General features: G+C 44.2%; 5 non-coding genes across 5 annotated transcripts; all 5 read right to left on the bottom strand.

Annotated features, from left to right (window-relative positions):
- Positions 1–2,646: 2,646 nt before the first annotated feature.
- trnav-cac (transfer RNA valine (anticodon CAC)) lies at positions 2,647–2,719 on the bottom strand. Its single transcript has one exon. It is a non-coding gene; the product is annotated as a tRNA-Val (tRNA).
- A 3,136-nt stretch (positions 2,720–5,855) lies between these two features.
- trnav-cac (transfer RNA valine (anticodon CAC)) lies at positions 5,856–5,928 on the bottom strand. Its single transcript has one exon. It is a non-coding gene; the product is annotated as a tRNA-Val (tRNA).
- A 1,537-nt stretch (positions 5,929–7,465) lies between these two features.
- Positions 7,466–7,538, bottom strand: trnav-cac (transfer RNA valine (anticodon CAC)). Its single transcript has one exon. It is a non-coding gene; the product is annotated as a tRNA-Val (tRNA).
- A 2,674-nt stretch (positions 7,539–10,212) lies between these two features.
- trnav-cac (transfer RNA valine (anticodon CAC)) lies at positions 10,213–10,285 on the bottom strand. Its single transcript has one exon. It is a non-coding gene; the product is annotated as a tRNA-Val (tRNA).
- A 5,821-nt stretch (positions 10,286–16,106) lies between these two features.
- Positions 16,107–16,179, bottom strand: trnav-cac (transfer RNA valine (anticodon CAC)). The gene has a single exon. It is a non-coding gene; the product is annotated as a tRNA-Val (tRNA).
- Positions 16,180–22,000: the final 5,821 nt, after the last annotated feature.

Raw genomic sequence — 22,000 nt, 5'->3', positions numbered from 1 at the left:
AACCAGAGCTTTAACCTCAACAGCTGGACTACACTTCTGGAGCTTGTGTCACGAGAATCGAATGACGGTGCGATATTAAGCAAGGTTGTGAGTGTGGCAGGCATTGATCCCGTGTTTCTCTGCCTTTATACATAGGAACAGAAGTGGCCATTCCTCAGCAAGTGGTTAGAATCTGGAATACACTGCTCTAAAGGGCGGTGGAGTCAGACTCAATCTTATCTTTCAAAACGGAGTTGGTTAAATATCCGAATGAAAAAATTTGCACAGCTGTGGGTAAATGACAGGGGAGTGAGACTTGTTGAGAGTTGGCATGGGCTCGACGGGCTGCAACCATTCCCTTATTCTTTGATTTTATAAGTTAGTGGCACATTTAATAGTGTGCATGTCAGCAGAATATTGAAAGGGACATGGATTCAGTCGGCACAACGAGAGGCATCTGATTCAGAAGATTCGGGCGCACGAAAATTCGGGTTTAATGACTTTAAAAGCATCATTTTTGTTTTGTGAACATTCGGTCAGGGAAAAGATTGGGAAAATAATTTTTTGCTGAAAAGGGCTCAGCACTTCATCTTCTTTTTGGCTGTTAGGGTCACACTTCTTTTCCATGGTATTCTTCCAGAATGTATATTTTCTTTGCTGTTTCACAATAACCAGTCCCTTGCACTACACTCTATCTCACTGTTTCCAACGTCTCATGTACATGTTACCAGCAATGAACATTTTGAAGCAGACTTCTAAAGCACAGTGTCCAAAATGGTTTATGGATTCAGAGGTAAAGTGCAGAGCACAGATAAGTTATTCAATTAAGGACTCTCTTTCAGTTAACATTTCTTTAGTTGTGCAAATGAAGATCATCAGTCAATTAATGATGTTTTCTCATGAAGGCAGGATAACATTTAATGATTATGCATTATCTAAGTAAAAGCCCATGTGATTCAGGGCGAAGTGGCACATTGGATCCAAATTTGGCTCAGAGGCAGGAAGCAAAGGGTAATGTTTGATGGGTGTTTTTGTGACTGGAAGTATGTTTCCAGTGGGGTTCCGCAGTTTTCAGTGCCAGATCCATTGCTTTTTATGGTATTTATCAATGATCTAAACTTGAATATAGGTGTTACGATGACGAAGTTTTCAGGTGTTATTAAAATAGGCAGTGGGTTGATAATGAAGAAGAAAGCTGGAGACTCCAGGAAGATATCAATCAACTGATAAGGGGGTAGAGCAGTGGCAAATGGAATTTAATCCAGAGATGTGAGAGATCGCGCATTTGTGGAGGGCTAACAAGGAAAGGGAATACACATCAACTGGTATGACATTGAGAAGTGTAGAGGAACAAAGGTAACTGGGATTGCTTGTGCACAGATCCCTGAAGGTAGCTGGTCAGTTGGAAAAGTTGGTTAAGAAGTCATATGGAATGGTTGCATTTATTGGCAGAAGCAAGGAACAGAACAGCAAGTGGGTTTTGCTAGAACTGTATAAAATTCTGGTTAGGCCACAGCTGGAGTACTGCGTGCAGTTCTAGTCACCGCATTGAAGGAAGGACGTGAATACGCTGGAGAGGGTAAAGAGGAGATTTACGTAGATGTTGCCGGGAGAGGAGCAACTTTGCTATGAGGACAGATTGGATAGGATGGGTTTGTTTTCCTTGGAACAGAGGAGCCTGATGGGCGACAGCATTGAGGTGTATAAAAATAGGAGGGGCCTAGATATTGTTGAGTAAAAGGGTCTATTTCACATAGTGGAGTGGTCAACAACCAGGCTGCATAATTTAAAAGTAATTAGTGTAAGGGTTAAAGGGGATTTGAAGTGAACATTCTGCATGCAGATGTTTGTGGGGGTCTCAAACTCACTGCCTGAAAGTGTGGTGCAGGCAGAAACCCTCACCACATTTAACAAGTTCTGAGATGTGCACATGAAATGCAATAAGGTGCAGGGGGACACACCTAAAACTGGACATTTGTTGGCCGGTGCAGATACGATGGGCTTAAATGACTCCTTCCATGCTGTAAACCTCTATGATTATATAATTATCGGTTAGGATTACTTTCATGATGCAAAACGTGGCAATCAGATAATTAATGGTGTTTCCAGTGAAGAAGTGTTCGTGCAAGCTGGGGCTCGAACTCAGGTAGCTGAGATGAAGCATCTTATGAGGCTGCTGTTCGGTGTACGGGTAGCGTTGTCTCGAACGGTGGCATTTTGCAGCCCAGTGAAGGGCGGTAAACCGCTGTTTGATGCTGCATTCTCCGCTTTCCGCCGGCAGCGGCTGATTGGAGAGTGTGGGAGCGCAAGATAGGGCTTGTCCCGAGGTCACTCACTCTGGAGCTGGGGAAGAGCGATTAGTCGATGGGTTTGTTTGTGGCTTTAATTTTCTGGTGTGATGCGTGATGGCGTGGCAGGATCCTTTAATAATCTCTCACAGCTGACCTGAATGCACGGAATGTGCAGCTTTGAGATATGGTTTCTCCAGCGTCAGGGCTGGAAACGGGAGGGAGTGAGAGATACTGTGTAGAATTTGAGTGTGAACAGAACTGCAGAGAGAAATCATCAAATGGAACAGCATCATGAGACACTGCACTCTGTTAATATTGAACAACTAATATGAATGATTTAATTTTATCTAATCATTAATTGAACACGTTTGCATAATGTTTCCACCCGGTTTCGAACCGGGGACCTTTCGCGTGTGAGGCGAACGTGATAACCACTACACTACGGAAACGCTGCGGCATTAACATTGTTGGGAACATAACCAGAGCTTTAACCTCAACAGCTGGACTACACTTCTGGAGCTTGTGTCACGAGAATAGAATAACGGTGCGATATTTAGCAAGTTTGTGAGTGTGGCAGGAATTGATCACGTGTTTCTCTGCCTTTATACATAGGAACAGGAGTGGCCATTCCTCAGCATGTGGTTAGAATCTGGAATACACTGCTCTAAAGGGCGGTGGAGTCAGACTCAATCTTATCTTTTAAAACGGAGTTGGATAAGTATCCGAATGCAAAAAATTGCACAGCTGTGGGTAAATGACAGGGGAGTGAGACTTGTTGAGAGTTGGCATGGGCTCGACGGGCTGCAACCATTCCCTTATTCTTTGATTGTATGCGTTAGTGGCACATTTAATAATGTGCATGTCAGCAGAATATTGAAAGGGACATGGATTCAGTAGGCACAACGAGAGGCATCTGATTCAGAAGATTCGGGTGCACGAAAATTCGGGTTTAATGACTTTAAAAGCATCATTTTTGTTTTGTGAAGATTCGGTCAGAGAAATGTTTGGGAAAAGAATTTTTTGCTGAAAAGAACTCAGCACTTCATCTTCTTTTTGGCTGTTAGGGTCACACTTCTTTTCGATGGTATTCTTCCAGAATGTATATTTTCTTTGTTGTTTCACAATAATCAGTCCCTTGCACTACAGTCTATCTCACTGTTTCCAACTTCCCATGTACATGTTACCAGCAATGAACATTTTGAAGCAGGCAGAAACCCTCACCACATTTAACAAGTTCTTAGACGTGCACATGAAATGCAATAAGGTGCAGGGGTACACACCTAAAACTTGGCATTTGTTGGCCGGTGCAGATACGATGGGCTTAAATGACTCCTTCCATGCTGGAAACCTCTATGATTATATAATTATCGGTTAGGATTACTTTCATAATGCAAAACGTGGCAATCAGATAATTAATGGTGTTTCCAGTGAAGAAGTGTTCGTGCAAGCTGGGGCTCGAACTCAGGAAGCTGAGATGAAGCATCTTATGAGGCTACTGTTCGGTGTACGTGGAGCGTTCTATCGAACGGTGGCATTTTGCAGCCCAGTGAAGGGCGGTAAACCGCTGTTTGATGCTGCATTCTCCGCTTTCCGCCGGCAGCGGCTGATTGGAGAGTGTGGGAGCGGAAGTTAGGGCTTGTCCCGCCCTCACTCACTCTGGAGCTGGGGAAGAGCGATTCGTCGATGGGTTTGTTTGTGGCTTCAATTTTCTGTTGTGAAGCGTGGTGGCGTGGCAGGATCCTTTAATAATCTCTCACAGCTGACCTGAATGCACGGAATGTGCAGCTTTGAGATATGGTTTCTCCAGCGTCAGGGCTGGAAACGGGAGGGAGTGAGAGACACTGTGTTGAATTTTAGTGTGGACAGAACTGTAGAGAGAAGTCAGCAAATGGAACAGAATCGTGAGACGCTGCACTCTGTAAATATTGAACCACTAATATGAATGATTTAATTTTATCTAATCATTAATTGAACACGTTTGCATAATGTTACCGCCCGGTTTCCTTTCGCGTGTGAGGCGAACGTGATAACCACTACACTACGGAAACGCTGTGGCAGTAACATTGTTGGGAACATAACCAGAGCTTTAACCTCAACAGCTGGACTACACTTCTGGAGCTTGTGTCACGAGAACAGAATGACGGTGCTATATTTAGCAAGGTTGTGAGTGTGGCAGGAATTGATCCCGTGTTTCTCTGCCTTTATACATAGGAACAGAAGTGGCCATTCCTCAGCAAGAGTTTAGAATCTGGAATACACTGCTCTAAAGGGCGGTGGAGTCAGACTCAATCTTATCTTTTAAAACGGAGTTGGATAAGTATCCGAATGCAAAAAATTGCACAGCTGTGGGTAAATGACAGGGGAGTGAGACTTGTTGAGAGTTGGCATGGGCTCGACGGGCTGCAACCATTCCCTTATTCTTTGATAGTATAAGTTAGTGGCACATTTAATAGTGTGCATGTCAGCAGAATATTGAAAGGGACATGGATTCAGTAGGCACAACGAGAGGCATCTGATTCAGAAGATTCGGGTGCACGAAAATTCGGGTTTAATAACTTTAAAAGCATCATTTTTGTTTTGTGAAGATTCGGTCAGAGAAATGTTTGGGAAAAGAATTTTTTGCTGAAAAGGACTCAGCACTTCATCTTCTTTTTGGCTGTTAGGGTCACACTTCTTTTCGATGGTATTCTTCCAGAATGTATATTTTCTTTGCTGTTTCACAATAATCAGTCCCTTGCACTAGAGTCTATCTCACTGTTTCCAACTTCCCATGTACATGTTACCAGCAATGAACATTTTGAAGCAGGCAGAAACCCTCACCACATTTAACAAGTTCTTAGACGTGCACATGAAATGCAATACGGTGCAGGGGTACACACCTAAAACTTGGCATTTGTTGGCCGGTGCAGATACGATGGGCTTAAATGACTCCTTCCATGCTGTAAACCTCTATGATTATATAATTATCGGTTAGGATTACTTTCATGATGCAAAACGTGGCAATCAGATAATTAATGGTGTTTCCAGTGAAGAAGTGTTCGTGCAAGCTGGGGCTCGAACTCAGGTAGCTGAGATGAAGCATCTTATGAGGCTGCTGTTCGGTGTACGGGTAGCGTTGTCTCGAACGGTGGCATTTTGCAGGCCAGTGAAGGGCGGTAAACCGCTGTTTAATGCTGCATTCTCCGCTTTCCGCCGGCAGCGGCTGATTGGAGAGTGTGGGAGCGGAAGTTAGGGCTTGTCCCGCCCTCACTCACTCTGGAGCTGGGGAAGAGCGATTAGTCGATGGGTTTGTTTGTGGCTTTAATTTTCTGGTGTGAAGCGTGGTGGCGTGGCAGGATCCTTTAATAATCTCTCACAGCTGACCTGAATGCACGGAATGTGCAGCTTTGAGATATGGTTTCTCCAGCGTCAGGGCTGGAAACGGGAGGGAGTGAGAGACACTGTGTAGAATTTGAGTGTGAACAGAACTGTCGAGAGAAATCATCAAATGGAACAGCATCGTGAGACACTGCACTCTGTTAATATTGAACCACTAATATGAATGATTTAATTTTATCCAATCATTAATTGAACACGTTTGCATAATGTTTCCACCCGGTTTCGAACCGGGGACCTTTCGCGTGTGAGGCGAACGTGATAACCACTACACTACAGAAACGCTGCGGCAGAAACATTGTTGGGAACATAATCAGAGCTTTAACCTCAACAGCTGGACTACACTTCTGGAGCTTGTGTCACGAGAAGAGAACAACGGTGCGATATTTCGCAAGGTTGTGAGTGCGGCAGGAATTGATCACGTGTTTCTCTGCCTTTATACATAGGAACAGGAGTGGCCATTCCTCAGCAAGTGGTTAGAATCTGGAATACACTGCTCTAAAGGGCGGTGGAGTCAGACTCAATCTTATCTTTCAAAACGGAGTTGGTTAAATATCCGAATGAAAAAACTTGCACAGCTGTGGGTAAATGACAGGGGAGTGAGACTTGTTGAGAGTTGGCATGGGCTCGACGGGCTGCAACCATTCCCTTATTCTTTGATTGTATAAGTTAGTGGCACATTTAATAGTGTGCATGTCAGCAGAATATTGAAAGGGACATGGATTCAGTAGGCACAACGAGAGGCATCTGATTCAGAAGATTCGGGTGCACGAAAATTCGGGTTTAATGACTTTAAAAGCATCATTTTTGTTTTGTGAAGATTCGGTCAGAGAAATGTTTGGGAAAATAATTTTTTGCTGAAAAGGACTCAGCACTTCATCTTCTTTTTGGCTGTTAGGGTCACACTTCTTTTCGATGGTATTCTTCCAGAATGTATATTTTCTTTGCTGTTTCACAATAATCAGTCCCTTGCACTAGAGTCTATCTCACTGTTTCCAACTTCCCATGTACATGTTACCAGCAATGAACATTTTGAAGCAGGCAGAAACCCTCACCACATTTAACAAGTTCTTAGACGTGCACATGAAATGCAATAAGGTTCAGGGGTACACACCTAAAACTTGGCATTTGTTGGCCGGTGCAGATACGATGGGCTTAAATGACTCCTTCCATGCTGTAAACCTCTATGATTATATAATTATCGGTTAGGATTACTTTCATAATGCAAAACGTGGCAATCAGATAATTAATGGTGTTTCCAGTGAAGAAGTGTTCGTGCAAGCTGGGGCTCGAACTCAGGAAGCTGAGATGAAGCATCTTATGAGGCTGCTGTTCGGTGTACGGGGAGCGTTCTATCGAACGGTGGCATTTTGCAGCCCAGTGAAGGGCGGTAAACCGCTGTTTGATGCTGCATTCTCCGCTTTCCGCCGGCAGCGGCTGATTGGAGAGTGTGGGAGCGGAAGTTAGGGCTTGTCCAGCCCTCACTCACTCTGGAGCTGGGGAAGAGCGATTCGTCGATGGGTTTGTTTGTGGCTTCAATTTTCTGTTGTGAAGCGTGGTGGCGTTGCAGGATCCTTTAATAATCTCTCACAGCTGACCTGAATGCACGGAATGTGCAGCTTTGAGATATGGTTTCTCCAGCGTCAGGGGTGGAAACGGGAGGGAGTGAGAGACACTGTGTTGAATTTTAGTGTGGACAGAATTGTAGAGAGAAGTCAGCAAATGGAACAGCATCGTGAGACACTGCACTCTGTTAATATTGAACCACGAATATGAATGATTTAATTTTATCCAATCATTAATTGAACACGTTTGCATAATGTTACCGCCCGGTTTCGAACCGGTGACCTTTCGCGTGTGAGGCGAACGTGATAACCACTACACTACGGAAACGCTGTGGCAGTAACATTGTTGGGAACATAACCAGAGCTTTAACCTCAACAGCTGGACTACACTTCTGGAGCTTGTGTCACGAGAACAGAATGACGGTGCTATATTTAGCAAGGTTGTGAGTGTGGCAGGAATTGATCTCGTGTTTCTCTGTCTTTATACATAGGAACAGAAGTGGCCATTCCTCAGCAAGTGGTTAGAATCTGGAATACACTGCTCTAAAGGGCGGTGGAGTCAGACTCAATCTTATCTTTTAAAACGGAGTTGGATAAGTATCCGAATGCAAAAAATTGCACAGCTGTGGGTAAATGACAGGGGAGTGAGACTTGTTGAGAGTTGGCATGGGCTCGACGGGCTGCAACCATTCCCTTATTCTTTGATTGTATAAGTTAGTGGCACATTTAATAGTGTGCATGTCAGCAGAATATTGAAAGGGACATGGATTCAGTAGGCACAACGAGAGGCATCTGATTCAGAAGATTCGGGTGCACGAAAATTCGGGTTTAATGACTTTAAAAGCATCATTTTTGTTTTGTGAAGATTCGGTCAGAGAAATGTTTGGGAAAAGAATTTTTTGCTGAAAAGGACTCAGCACTTCATCTTCTTTTTGGCTGTTAGGGTCACACTTCTTTTCGATGGTATTCTTCCAGAATGTATATTTTCTTTGCTGTTTCACAATAATCAGTCCCTTGCACTATAGTCTATCTCACTGTTTCCAACTTCCCATGTACATGTTACCAGCAATGAACATTTTGAAGCTGACTTCTGAAGCACAGTGTCCAAAATGGTTTATGGATTCTGAGGTAAAGTGCAGAGCACAGATAAGTTATTCAATTAAGGACTCTCCTTCAGTTAACATTTCTTTAGTTGTGCAAATGAAGATCATCAGTCAATTAAGGATGTTTTCCCATGAAGGCAGGATAACATTTAATGATGATGCATTTTCGAAGTAAAAGCCCATGTGATTCAGGGCGAAGTGGCACATTGGATCCAAATTTGGCTCAGAGGCAGGAAGCAAAGGGTAATGTTTGATGGGTGTTTTTGTGACTGGAAGTATGTTTCCAGTGCGGTTCCGCAGTTTTCAGTGCCAGATCCATTGCTTTTTATGGTATTTATCAATGATCTAAACTTGAATATAGGTGTTATGATGACGAAGTTTTCAGGTGTTATTAAAATAGGCAGTGGGTTGATAATGAAGAAGGAAGCTGGAGACTCCAGGAAGATATCAATCAACTGATAAGGGGGTAGAGCAGTGGCAAATGGAATTTAATCCAGAGATGTGAGAGATCGCGCATTTGTGGAGGGCTAACAAGGAAAGGGAATACACATCAACTGGTATGACATTGAGAAGTGTAGAGGAACAAAGGTAACTGGGATTGCTTGTCCACAGATCCCTGAAGGTAGCTGGAAAGTTGGAAAAGTTGGTTAAGAAGTCATATGGAATGGTTGCATTTATTGGCAGAAGCAAGGAACAGAACAGCAAGTGGGTTATGCTAGAACTGTATAAAATTCTGGTTAGGCCACAGCTGGAGTACTGCGTGCAGTTCTAGTCACCGCATTGAAGGAAGGACGTGAATACGCTGGAGAGGGTACAGAGGAGATTTACGTAGATGTTGCCGGGAGTGGAGCAACTTTGCTATGAGGACAGATTGGATAGGATGGGTTTGTTTTCCTTGGAACAGAGGAGCCTGATGGGCGACAGCATTAAGGTGTATAAAAATAGGAGGGGCCTAGATATTGTTGAGTAAAAGGGTCTATTTCACATAGTGGAGTGGTCAACAACCAGGCTGCATAATTTAAAAGTAATTAGTGTAAGGGTTAAAGGGGATTTGAAGTGAACATTCTGCATGCAGATGTTTGTGGGGGTCTCAAACTCACTGCCTGAAAGTGTGGTGCAGGCAGAAACCCTCACCACATTTAACAAGTTCTGAGATGTGCACATGAAATGCAATAAGGTGCAGGGGGACACACCTAAAACTGGGCATTTGTTGGCCGGTGCAGATACGATGGGCTTAAATGACTCCTTCCATGCTGTAAACCTCTATGATTATATAATTATCGGTAAGGATTACTTTCATGATGCAACACGTGGCAATCAGATAATTAATGGTGTTTCCAGTGAAGAAGTGTTCGTGCAAGCTGGGGCTCGAAGTCAGGAAGCTGAGATGAAGCATCTTATGAGGCTGCTGTTCGGTGTACGGGGAGCGTTGTCTCGAACGGTGGCATTTTGCAGCTCAGTGAAGGGCGGTAAACCGCTGTTTGATGCTGCATTCTCCGCTTTCCGCCGGCAGCGGCTGATTGGAGAGTGTGGGAGCGGAAGTTAGGGCTTGTCCCGCCCTCACTCACTCTGGAGCTGTGGAAGAGCGATTAGTCGATGGGTTTGTTTGTGGCTTTAATTTTCTGTTGTGAAGCGTGGTGGCGTGGTAGGATCCTTTAATAATCTCTCACAGCTGACCTGAATGCACGGAATGTGCAGCTTTGAGATATGGTTTCTCCAGCGTCAGGGCTGGAAACGGGAGGGAGTGAGAGACACTGTGTAGAATTTGAGTGTGAACAGAACTGCAGAGAGAAATCAGCAAATGGACCAGCATCGTGAGACACTGCACTGTGTTAATATTGCACCACAAATGTGAATGATTTAATTTTATCTAATCATTAATTGAACACGTTTGCATAATGTTTCCGCCCGGTTTCGAACCAGGGACCTTTCGCGTGTGAGGCGAACGTGATAACCACTACACTACGGAAACGCTGTGCCAGTAACGTTGTTGGGAACATAACCAGAGCTTTAACCTCAACAGCTGGACTACACTTCTCGAGCTTGTGTCACGAGAATAGAATGACGGTGCTATATTTCGCAAGGTTGTGAGTGAGGCAGGAATTGATCCCGTGTTTCTCTGCCTTTATACATAGGAACAGGAGTGGCCATTCCTCAGCAAGTAGTTAGAATCTGGAATACATTGCTCTCAAGGGCGGTGGAGTCAGACTCAATCTTATCTTTCAAAACGGAGCTGGATAAGTATCCGAATGAAAAAAATTGCACAGCTGTGGGTAAGTGACAGGGGAGTGAGACATGTTGAGAGTTGGCATGGGCTCGACGGGCTGCAACCATTCCCTTATTCTTTGATTCTAGAAGTTAGTGGCACATTTAATAGAAACATAGAAACATAGAAAATAGGTGCAGGAGCAGGCCATTCAGCCCTTCTAGCCTGCACCGCCATTCACGAGTTCATGGCTGAACATGAAACTTCAGTACCCACTTCCTGCTTTCACGCCATACCCCTTGATCCCCCGAGTAGTAAGGACTTCATCTAACTCCCTTTTGAATATATTTAGTGAATTGGCCTCAACTACTTCCTGTGGTAGAGAATTCCACAGGTTCACCACTCTCTGGGTGAAGAAGTTTCTCCTTATCTCGGTCCTAAATGGCTTACCCCTTATCCTTAGACTGTGACCCCTGGTTCTGGACTTCCCCAACATTGGGAACATTCTTCCTGCATCCAACCTGTCCAAACCCGTCAGAATTTTAAACGTTTCTATGAGGTCCCCTCTCACTCTTCTGAACTCCAGTGAATACAAGCCCAGTTGATTCAGTCTTTCTTGATAGGTCAGTCCCACCATCCCGGGAATCAGGCTGGTGAATCTTCGCTGCACTCCCTCAACAGCAAGTATGTCCTTCCTCAAGTTAGGAGACCAAAACTGTACACAATACTCCAGGTGTGGCCTCACCAAGGCCCTGTACAACTGCAGCAACACCTCCCTGCCCCTGCACTCAAATCCCCTCGCTATGAAGGCCAACATGCCATTTGCTTTCTTAACCGCCTGCTGTACCTGCATGCCAACCTTCAATGACTGATGTACCATGACACCCAGGTCTCGTTGCACCTTCCCTTTTCCTAATCTGTCACCATTCAGATAATAGTCTGTCTCTCTGTTTTTACCACCAAAGTGGATAACCTCACATTTATCCACATTATACTTCATCTGCCACGCATTTGCCCACTCACCTAACCTATCCAAGTCACTCTGTAGCCTCATAGCATCCTCCTCGCAGCTCACACTGCCACCCAACTTAGTGTCATCCGCAAATTTGGAGATACTACATTTAATCCCCTCGTCTAAATCATTAATGTACAATGTAAACAGCTGGGGCCCCAGCACAGAACCTTGCGGTACCCCACTAGTCACTGCCTGCCATTCCGAAAAGTACCCATTTACTCCTACTCTTTGCTTCCTGTCTGACAACCAGTTCTCAATCCACGTCAGCACACTACCCCCAATCCCATGTGCTTTAACTTTGCACATTAATCTCCTGTGTGGGACCTTGTCGAAAGCCTTCTGAAAGTCCAAATATACCACATCAACTGGTACTCCTTTGTCCACTTTATTGGAAACATCCTCAAAAAATTCCAGAAGATTTGTCAAGCATGATCTCCCTTTTACAAATCCATGCTGACTTGGACCTATCATGTCACCATTTTCCAAATGCGCTGCTATGACATCCTTAATAATTGATTCCATCATTTTACCCACTACTGAGGTCAGGCTGACCGGTCTATAATTCCCTGCTTTCTCTCTCCCTCCTTTTTTAAAAAGTGGGGTTACATTGGCTACCCTCCACTCGATAGGAACTGATCCAGAGTCAATGGAATGTTGGAAAATGACTGTCAATGCATCCGCTATTTCCAAGGCCACCTCCTGAAGTCCTCTGGGATGCAGTCGATCAGGCCCTGGGGATTTATCGGCCTTCAATCCCATCAATTTCCCCAACACAATTTCCCGACTAATAAAGATTTCCCTCAGTTCCTCCTCCTTAATAGACCCTCTGACCACTTTTATATCCGGAAGGTTGTTTGTGTCCTCCTTAGTGAATACTGAACCAAAGTACTTGTTCAATTGGTCTGCCATTTCTTTGTTCACCGTTATGACTTCCCCTGATTCTGACTGCAGGGGACCTACGTTTGTCTTTACTAACCTCTTTCTCTTTGCATACCGATAGAAACTTTTGCAATCCGCCTTAATGTTCCCTGCAAGCTTCTTCTCGTACTCCATTTTCCCTACCCTAATCAAACCCTTTGTCCTCCTCTGCTGAGTTCTAAATTTCTCCCAGTCCCCAGGTTCGCTGCTATTTCTGGCCAATTTGTATGCCACTTCCTTGGCTTTAATACTATCCCTGATTTCCCTAGATAGCCACGGTTGAGCCACCTTCCCTTTTTTATTTTTACGCCAGACAGGAATGTACAATTGTTGTAATTCATCCATGCGTTCTCTAAATGTCTGCCATTGCCCATCCACAGTCAACCCCTTAAGTATCATTAGCCAATCTATCTTAGCCAATTCATGCCTCATACCTTCAAAGTTACCCTTCTTTAAGTTCTGGACCATGGTCTCTGAATTAACTGTTTCATTCTCCATCCTAATGCAGAATTCCACCATATTATGGTCACTCTTCCCCAAGGGGCCTCGCACAATGAGATTGCTAATTAATCCTCTCTCATTACACAACACCCAGTCTAAGATGGCCTCCCCCCTAGTTGGTTCCTCGACATATTGGTCTAGAAAACCATCCCTTATGCATTCCAGGAAATCCTCCTCCACCGTATTGCTTCCAGTTTGGCTAGCCCAATCTATGTGCATATTAAAGTCACCCATTATAACTGCTGCACCTTTATTGCATGCACTCCTAATTTCCTGTTTGATGCCCTCCCCAACATCACTACTACTGTTTGGAGGTCTGTACACAACTCCCACTAACGATTTTTGCCCTTTAGTGTTCTGCAGCTCTACCCATATAGATTCCACATCATCCAAGCTAATGTCTTTCCTAACTATTGCATTAATCTCCTCTTTAACCAGCAATGCTACCCCACCTCCTTTTCCTTTTATTCTATCCTTCCTGAATGTTGAATACCCCTGGATGTTGAGTTCCCAGCCCTGATCATCCTGGAGCCACGTCTCCGTAATCCCAATCACATCATATTTGTTAACATCTATTTGCACAATTAATTCATCCACCTTATTGCGGATACTCCTTGCATTAAGACACAAAGCCTTCAGGCTTGCTTTTTTAACACCCTTTGTCCTTTTAGAATTTTGCTGTACAGTGGCCCTTTTTGTTCTTTGCCTTGGGTTTCTCTGCCCTCCACTTTTCCTCATCTCCTTTCTGTCTTTTGCTTTTGCCTCCTTTTTGTCTCCCTCTGTCTCCCTGTAGAGGTTCCCATCCCCCTGCAATATTAGTTTAACTCCTCCCCAACAGCACTAGCAAACACTCCCCCTAGGACATTGGTTCCGGACACAATAGTGTGCATGTCAGCAGAATATTGAAAGGGACATGGATTCAGTCGGCACAACGAGAGGCATCTGATTCAGAAGATTCGGGTGCACGAAAATTCGGGTTTAATGACTTTAAAAGCATCATTTTTGTTTTGTGAAGATTCGGTCAGAGAAATGTTTGGGAAAATAATTTTTTGCTGAAAAGGGCTCAGCACTTCATCTTCTTTTTGGCTGTTCGGGTCACACTTCTTTTCGATGGTATTCTTCCAGAATGTATATTTTCTTTGCTGTTTCACAATAACCAGTCCCTTGCACTACAGTCTATCTCACTGTTTCCAACGTCTCATGTACATGTTACCAGCAATGAACATTTTGAAGCAGACTTCTAAAGCACAGTGTCCAAAATGGTTTATGGATTCAGAGGTAAAGTGCAGAGCACAGCTAAGTTATTCAATTAAGGACTCTCCTTCAGTTAACATTTCTTTAGTTGTGCAAATGAAGATCATCAGTCAATTAATGATGTTTTCCCATGAAGGCAGGATAACATTTAATGATTATGCATTTTCTAAGTAAAAGCCCATGTGATTCATGGCGAAGTGGCATATTGGATCCAAATTTGGCTCAGAGGCAGGAAGCAAAGGGTAATGTTTGATGGGTGTTTTTGTGACTCGAAGTATGTTTCCAGTGGGGTTCCGCAGTTTTCAGTGCCAGATCCATTGCTTTTTATGGTATTTATCAATGATCTAAACTTGAATATAGGTGTTATGATGACGAAGTTTTCAGGTGTTATTAAAATAGGCAGTGGGTTGACAATGAAGAAGAAAGCTGGAGACTCCAGGAAGATATCAATCAACTGATAAGGGGGTAGAGCAGTCGCAAATGGAATTTAATCCAGAGATGTGAGAGATCGCGCATTTGTGGAGGGCTAGCAAGGAAAGGGAATACACATCAACTGGTATGACATTGAGAAGTGTAGAGGAACAAAGGTAACTGGGATTGCTTGTCCACAGATCCCTGAAGGTAGCTGGAAAGTTGGAAAAGTTGGTTAAGAAGGTCATATGGAATGGTTGCATTTATTGGCAGAAGCAAGGAACAGAACAGCAAGTGGGTTATGCTAGAACTGTATAAAATTCTGGTTAGGCCACAGCTGGAGTACTGCGTGCAGTTCTAGTCACCGCATTGAAGGAAGGACGTGAATACGCTGGAGAGGGTACAGAGGAGATTTACGTAGATGTTGCCGGGAGTGGAGCAACTTTGCTATGAGGACAGATTGGATAGGATGGGTTTGTTTTCCTTGGAACAGAGGAGCATGATGGGCGACAGCATTGAGGTGTATAAAAATAGGAGGGGCCTAGATATTGTTGAGTAAAAGGGTCTATTTCACATAGTGGAGTGGTCAACAACCAGGCTGCATAATTTAAAAGTAATTAGTGTAAGGGTTAAAGTGGATTTGAAGTGAACATTCTGCATGCAGATGTTTGTGGGGGTCTCAAACTCACTGCCTGAAAGTGTGGTGCAGGCAGAAACCCTCACCACATTTAACAAGTTCTGAGATGTGCACATGAAATGCAATAAGGTGCAGGGGGACACACCTAAAAGTGGGCATTTGTTGGCCGGTGCAGATACGATGGGCTTAAATGACTCCTTCCATGCTGTAAACCTCTATGATTATATAATTATCGGTAAGGATTACTTTCATGATGCAAAACGTGGCAATCAGATAATTAATGGTGTTTCCAGTGAAGAAGTGTTCGTGCAAGCTGGGGCTCGGAGTCAGGAAGCTGAGATGAAGCATCTTATGAGGCTGCTGTTCGGTGTACGGTGAGCGTTGTCTCGAACGGTGGCATTTTGCAGCCCAGTGAAGGGCGGTAAACCGCTGTTTGATGCTGCATTCTCCGCTTTCCGCCGGCAGCGGCTGATTGGAGAGTGTGGGAGCGGAAGTTAGGGCTTGTCCCGCCCTCACTCACTCTGGAGCTGGGGAAGAGCGATTATTCGATGGGTTTGTTTGTGGCTTTAATTTTCTGTTGTGACGCGTGGTGGCGTGGCAGGATCCTTTAATAATCTCTCACAGCTGACCTGAATGCACGGAATGTGCAGCTTTGAGATATGGTTTCTCCAGCGTCAGGGCTGGAAACGGGAGGGAGTGAGAGACACTGTGTAGAATTTGAGTGTGAACAGAACTGCAGAGAGAAATCAGCAAATAGAACAGCATCGTGAGACACTGTAATCTGTTAATATTGAACCACTAATATGAATGATTTAATTTTATACAATCATTAATTGAACAAGTTTGCATAATGTTTCCGCCCGGTTTCGAACCGGGGACCTTTCGCGTGTGAGGCAAACGTGATAACCACTACACTACGGAAACGCTGTGGCAGTAACATTGTTGGGAACATAACCAGAGCTTTAAGCTCAACAGCTGGACTGCACTTCTGGAGTTTGTGTCACGAGAATAGAATGACGGTGCGAAATTGAGCAAGGTTGTGAGTGTGGCAGGCATTGATCCCGTGTTTCTCTGCCTTTATACATAGGAACAGGAGTGGCCATTCCTCAGCAAGTGGTTAGAATCTGGAATACACTGCTCCAAAGGGCGGTGGAGTCAGACTCAATCTTATCTTTCAAAACGGAGTTGGATAAATATCCGAATGAAAACAATTGCACAGCTGTGGGTAAATGACAGGGGAGTGAGACTTGTTGAGAGTTGGCATGGGCTCGACGGGCTGCAACCATTCCCTTATTCTTTGATTCTATAAGTTAGTGGCACATTTAATAGAAACATAGAAACATAGAAAATAGGTGCAGGAGCAGGCCATTCAGCCCTTCTAGCCTGCACCGCCATTCACGAGTTCATGGCTGAACATGAAACTTCAGTACCCACTTCCTGCTTTCACGCCATACCCCTTGATCCCCCGAGTAGTAAGGACTTCATCTAACTCCCTTTTGAATATATTTAGTGAATTGGCCTCAACTACTTCCTGTGGTAGAGAATTCCACAGGTTCACCACTCTCTGGGTGAAGAAGTTTCTCCTTATCTCGGTCCTAAATGGCTTACCCCTTATCCTTAGACTGTGACCCCTGGTTCTGGACTTCCCCAACATTGGGAACATTCTTCCTGCATCCAACCTGTCCAAACCCGTCAGAATTTTAAACGTTTCTATGAGGTCCCCTCTCACTCTTCTGAACTCCAGTGAATACAAGCCCAGTTGATTCAGTCTTTCTTGATAGGTCAGTCCCACCATCCCGGGAATCAGGCTGGTGAATCTTCGCTGCACTCCCTCAACAGCAAGTATGTCCTTCCTCAAGTTAGGAGACCAAAACTGTACACAATACTCCAGGTGTGGCCTCACCAAGGCCCTGTACAACTGCAGCAACACCTCCCTGCCCCTGCACTCAAATCCCCTCGCTATGAAGGCCAACATGCCATTTGCTTTCTTAACCGCCTGCTGTACCTGCATGCCAACCTTCAATGACTGATGTACCATGACACCCAGGTCTCGTTGCACCTTCCCTTTTCCTAATCTGTCACCATTCAGATAATAGTCTGTCTCTCTGTTTTTACCACCAAAGTGGATAACCTCACATTTATCCACATTATACTTCATCTGCCACGCATTTGCCCACTCACCTAACCTATCCAAGTCACTCTGTAGCCTCATAGCATCCTCCTCGCAGCTCACACTGCCACCCAACTTAGTGTCATCCGCAAATTTGGAGATACTACATTTAATCCCCTCGTCTAAATCATTAATGTACAATGTAAACAGCTGGGGCCCCAGCACAGAACCTTGCGGTACCCCACTAGTCACTGCCTGCCATTCCGAAAAGTACCCATTTACTCCTACTCTTTGCTTCCTGTCTGACAACCAGTTCTCAATCCACGTCAGCACACTACCCCCAATCCCATGTGCTTTAACTTTGCACATTAATCTCCTGTGTGGGACCTTGTCGAAAGCCTTCTGAAAGTCCAAATATACCACATCAACTGGTACTCCTTTGTCCACTTTATTGGAAACATCCTCAAAAAATTCCAGAAGATTTGTCAAGCATGATCTCCCTTTTACAAATCCATGCTGACTTGGACCTATCATGTCACCATTTTCCAAATGCGCTGCTATGACATCCTTAATAATTGATTCCATCATTTTACCCACTACTGAGGTCAGGCTGACCGGTCTATAATTCCCTGCTTTCTCTCTCCCTCCTTTTTTAAAAAGTGGGGTTACATTGGCTACCCTCCACTCGATAGGAACTGATCCAGAGTCAATGGAATGTTGGAAAATGACTGTCAATGCATCCGCTATTTCCAAGGCCACCTCCTGAAGTCCTCTGGGATGCAGTCGATCAGGCCCTGGGGATTTATCGGCCTTCAATCCCATCAATTTCCCCAACACAATTTCCCGACTAATAAAGATTTCCCTCAGTTCCTCCTCCTTAATAGACCCTCTGACCACTTTTATATCCGGAAGGTTGTTTGTGTCCTCCTTAGTGAATACTGAACCAAAGTACTTGTTCAATTGGTCTGCCATTTCTTTGTTCACCGTTATGACTTCCCCTGATTCTGACTGCAGGGGACCTACGTTTGTCTTTACTAACCTCTTTCTCTTTGCATACCGATAGAAACTTTTGCAATCCGCCTTAATGTTCCCTGCAAGCTTCTTCTCGTACTCCATTTTCCCTACCCTAATCAAACCCTTTGTCCTCCTCTGCTGAGTTCTAAATTTCTCCCAGTCCCCAGGTTCGCTGCTATTTCTGGCCAATTTGTATGCCACTTCCTTGGCTTTAATACTATCCCTGATTTCCCTAGATAGCCACGGTTGAGCCACCTTCCCTTTTTTATTTTTACGCCAGACAGGAATGTACAATTGTTGTAATTCATCCATGCGTTCTCTAAATGTCTGCCATTGCCCATCCACAGTCAACCCCTTAAGTATCATTAGCCAATCTATCTTAGCCAATTCATGCCTCATACCTTCAAAGTTACCCTTCTTTAAGTTCTGGACCATGGTCTCTGAATTAACTGTTTCATTCTCCATCCTAATGCAGAATTCCACCATATTATGGTCACTCTTCCCCAAGGGGCCTCGCACAATGAGATTGCTAATTAATCCTCTCTCATTACACAACACCCAGTCTAAGATGGCCTCCCCCCTAGTTGGTTCCTCGACATATTGGTCTAGAAAACCATCCCTTATGCATTCCAGGAAATCCTCCTCCACCGTATTGCTTCCAGTTTGGCTAGCCCAATCTATGTGCATATTAAAGTCACCCATTATAACTGCTGCACCTTTATTGCATGCACTCCTAATTTCCTGTTTGATGCCCTCCCCAACATCACTACTACTGTTTGGAGGTCTGTACACAACTCCCACTAACGATTTTTGCCCTTTAGTGTTCTGCAGCTCTACCCATATAGATTCCACATCATCCAAGCTAATGTCTTTCCTAACTATTGCATTAATCTCCTCTTTAACCAGCAATGCTACCCCACCTCCTTTTCCTTTTATTCTATCCTTCCTGAATGTTGAATACCCCTGGATGTTGAGTTCCCAGCCCTGATCATCCTGGAGCCACGTCTCCGTAATCCCAATCACATCATATTTGTTAACATCTATTTGCACAATTAATTCATCCACCTTATTGCGGATACTCCTTGCATTAAGACACAAAGCCTTCAGGCTTGCTTTTTTAACACCCTTTGTCCTTTTAGAATTTTGCTGTACAGTGGCCCTTTTTGTTCTTTGCCTTGGGTTTCTCTGCCCTCCACTTTTCCTCATCTCCTTTCTGTCTTTTGCTTTTGCCTCCTTTTTGTCTCCCTCTGTCTCCCTGTAGAGGTTCCCATCCCCCTGCAATATTAGTTTAACTCCTCCCCAACAGCACTAGCAAACACTCCCCCTAGGACATTGGTTCCGGACACAATAGTGTGCATGTCAGCAGAATATTGAAAGGGACATGGATTCAGTCGGCACAACGAGAGGCATCTGATTCAGAAGATTCGGGTGCACGAAAATTCGGGTTTAATGACTTTAAAAGCATCATTTTTGTTTTGTGAAGATTCGGTCAGAGAAATGTTTGGGAAAATAATTTTTTGCTGAAAAGGGCTCAGCACTTCATCTTCTTTTTGGCTGTTCGGGTCACACTTCTTTTCGATGGTATTCTTCCAGAATGTATATTTTCTTTGCTGTTTCACAATAACCAGTCCCTTGCACTACAGTCTATCTCACTGTTTCCAACGTCTCATGTACATGTTACCAGCAATGAACATTTTGAAGCAGACTTCTAAAGCACAGTGTCCAAAATGGTTTATGGATTCAGAGGTAAAGTGCAGAGCACAGCTAAGTTATTCAATTAAGGACTCTCCTTCAGTTAACATTTCTTTAGTTGTGCAAATGAAGATCATCAGTCAATTAATGATGTTTTCCCATGAAGGCAGGATAACATTTAATGATTATGCATTTTCTAAGTAAAAGCCCATGTGATTCATGGCGAAGTGGCATATTGGATCCAAATTTGGCTCAGAGGCAGGAAGCAAAGGGTAATGTTTGATGGGTGTTTTTGTGACTCGAAGTATGTTTCCAGTGGGGTTCCGCAGTTTTCAGTGCCAGATCCATTGCTTTTTATGGTATTTATCAATGATCTAAACTTGAATATAGGTGTTATGATGACGAAGTTTTCAGGTGTTATTAAAATAGGCAGTGGGTTGACAATGAAGAAGAAAGCTGGAGACTCCAGGAAGATATCAATCAACTGATAAGGGGGTAGAGCAGTCGCAAATGGAATTTAATCCAGAGATGTGAGAGATCGCGCATTTGTGGAGGGCTAGCAAGGAAAGGGAATACACATCAACTGGTATGACATTGAGAAGTGTAGAGGAACAAAGGTAACTGGGATTGCTTGTCCACAGATCCCTGAAGGTAGCTGGAAAGTTGGAAAAGTTGGTTAAGAAGGTCATATGGAATGGTTGCATTTATTGGCAGAAGCAAGGAACAGAACAGCAAGTGGGTTATGCTAGAACTGTATAAAATTCTGGTTAGGCCACAGCTGGAGTACTGCGTGCAGTTCTAGTCACCGCATTGAAGGAAGGACGTGAATACGCTGGAGAGGGTACAGAGGAGATTTACGTAGATGTTGCCGGGAGTGGAGCAACTTTGCTATGAGGACAGATTGGATAGGATGGGTTTGTTTTCCTTGGAACAGAGGAGCATGATGGGCGACAGCATTGAGGTGTATAAAAATAGGAGGGGCCTAGATATTGTTGAGTAAAAGGGTCTATTTCACATAGTGGAGTGGTCAACAACCAGGCTGCATAATTTAAAAGTAATTAGTGTAAGGGTTAAAGTGGATTTGAAGTGAACATTCTGCATGCAGATGTTTGTGGGGGTCTCAAACTCACTGCCTGAAAGTGTGGTGCAGGCAGAAACCCTCACCACATTTAACAAGTTCTGAGATGTGCACATGAAATGCAATAAGGTGCAGGGGGACACACCTAAAAGTGGGCATTTGTTGGCCGGTGCAGATACGATGGGCTTAAATGACTCCTTCCATGCTGTAAACCTCTATGATTATATAATTATCGGTAAGGATTACTTTCATGATGCAAAACGTGGCAATCAGATAATTAATGGTGTTTCCAGTGAAGAAGTGTTCGTGCAAGCTGGGGCTCGGAGTCAGGAAGCTGAGATGAAGCATCTTATGAGGCTGCTGTTCGGTGTACGGTGAGCGTTGTCTCGAACGGTGGCATTTTGCAGCCCAGTGAAGGGCGGTAAACCGCTGTTTGATGCTGCATTCTCCGCTTTCCGCCGGCAGCGGCTGATTGGAGAGTGTGGGAGCGGAAGTTAGGGCTTGTCCCGCCCTCACTCACTCTGGAGCTGGGGAAGAGCGATTATTCGATGGGTTTGTTTGTGGCTTTAATTTTCTGTTGTGACGCGTGGTGGCGTGGCAGGATCCTTTAATAATCTCTCACAGCTGACCTGAATGCACGGAATGTGCAGCTTTGAGATATGGTTTCTCCAGCGTCAGGGCTGGAAACGGGAGGGAGTGAGAGACACTGTGTAGAATTTGAGTGTGAACAGAACTGCAGAGAGAAATCAGCAAATAGAACAGCATCGTGAGACACTGTAATCTGTTAATATTGAACCACTAATATGAATGATTTAATTTTATACAATCATTAATTGAACAAGTTTGCATAA

This window comes from Pristiophorus japonicus, chromosome 3 (genome assembly GCF_044704955.1).
Source record: "Pristiophorus japonicus isolate sPriJap1 chromosome 3, sPriJap1.hap1, whole genome shotgun sequence".
Lineage (NCBI taxonomy): Eukaryota > Metazoa > Chordata > Chondrichthyes > Pristiophoridae > Pristiophorus > Pristiophorus japonicus.
Note: the sequence above shows the minus strand (reverse complement) of the source record. Positions and strands in the feature narration are given on the sequence as shown.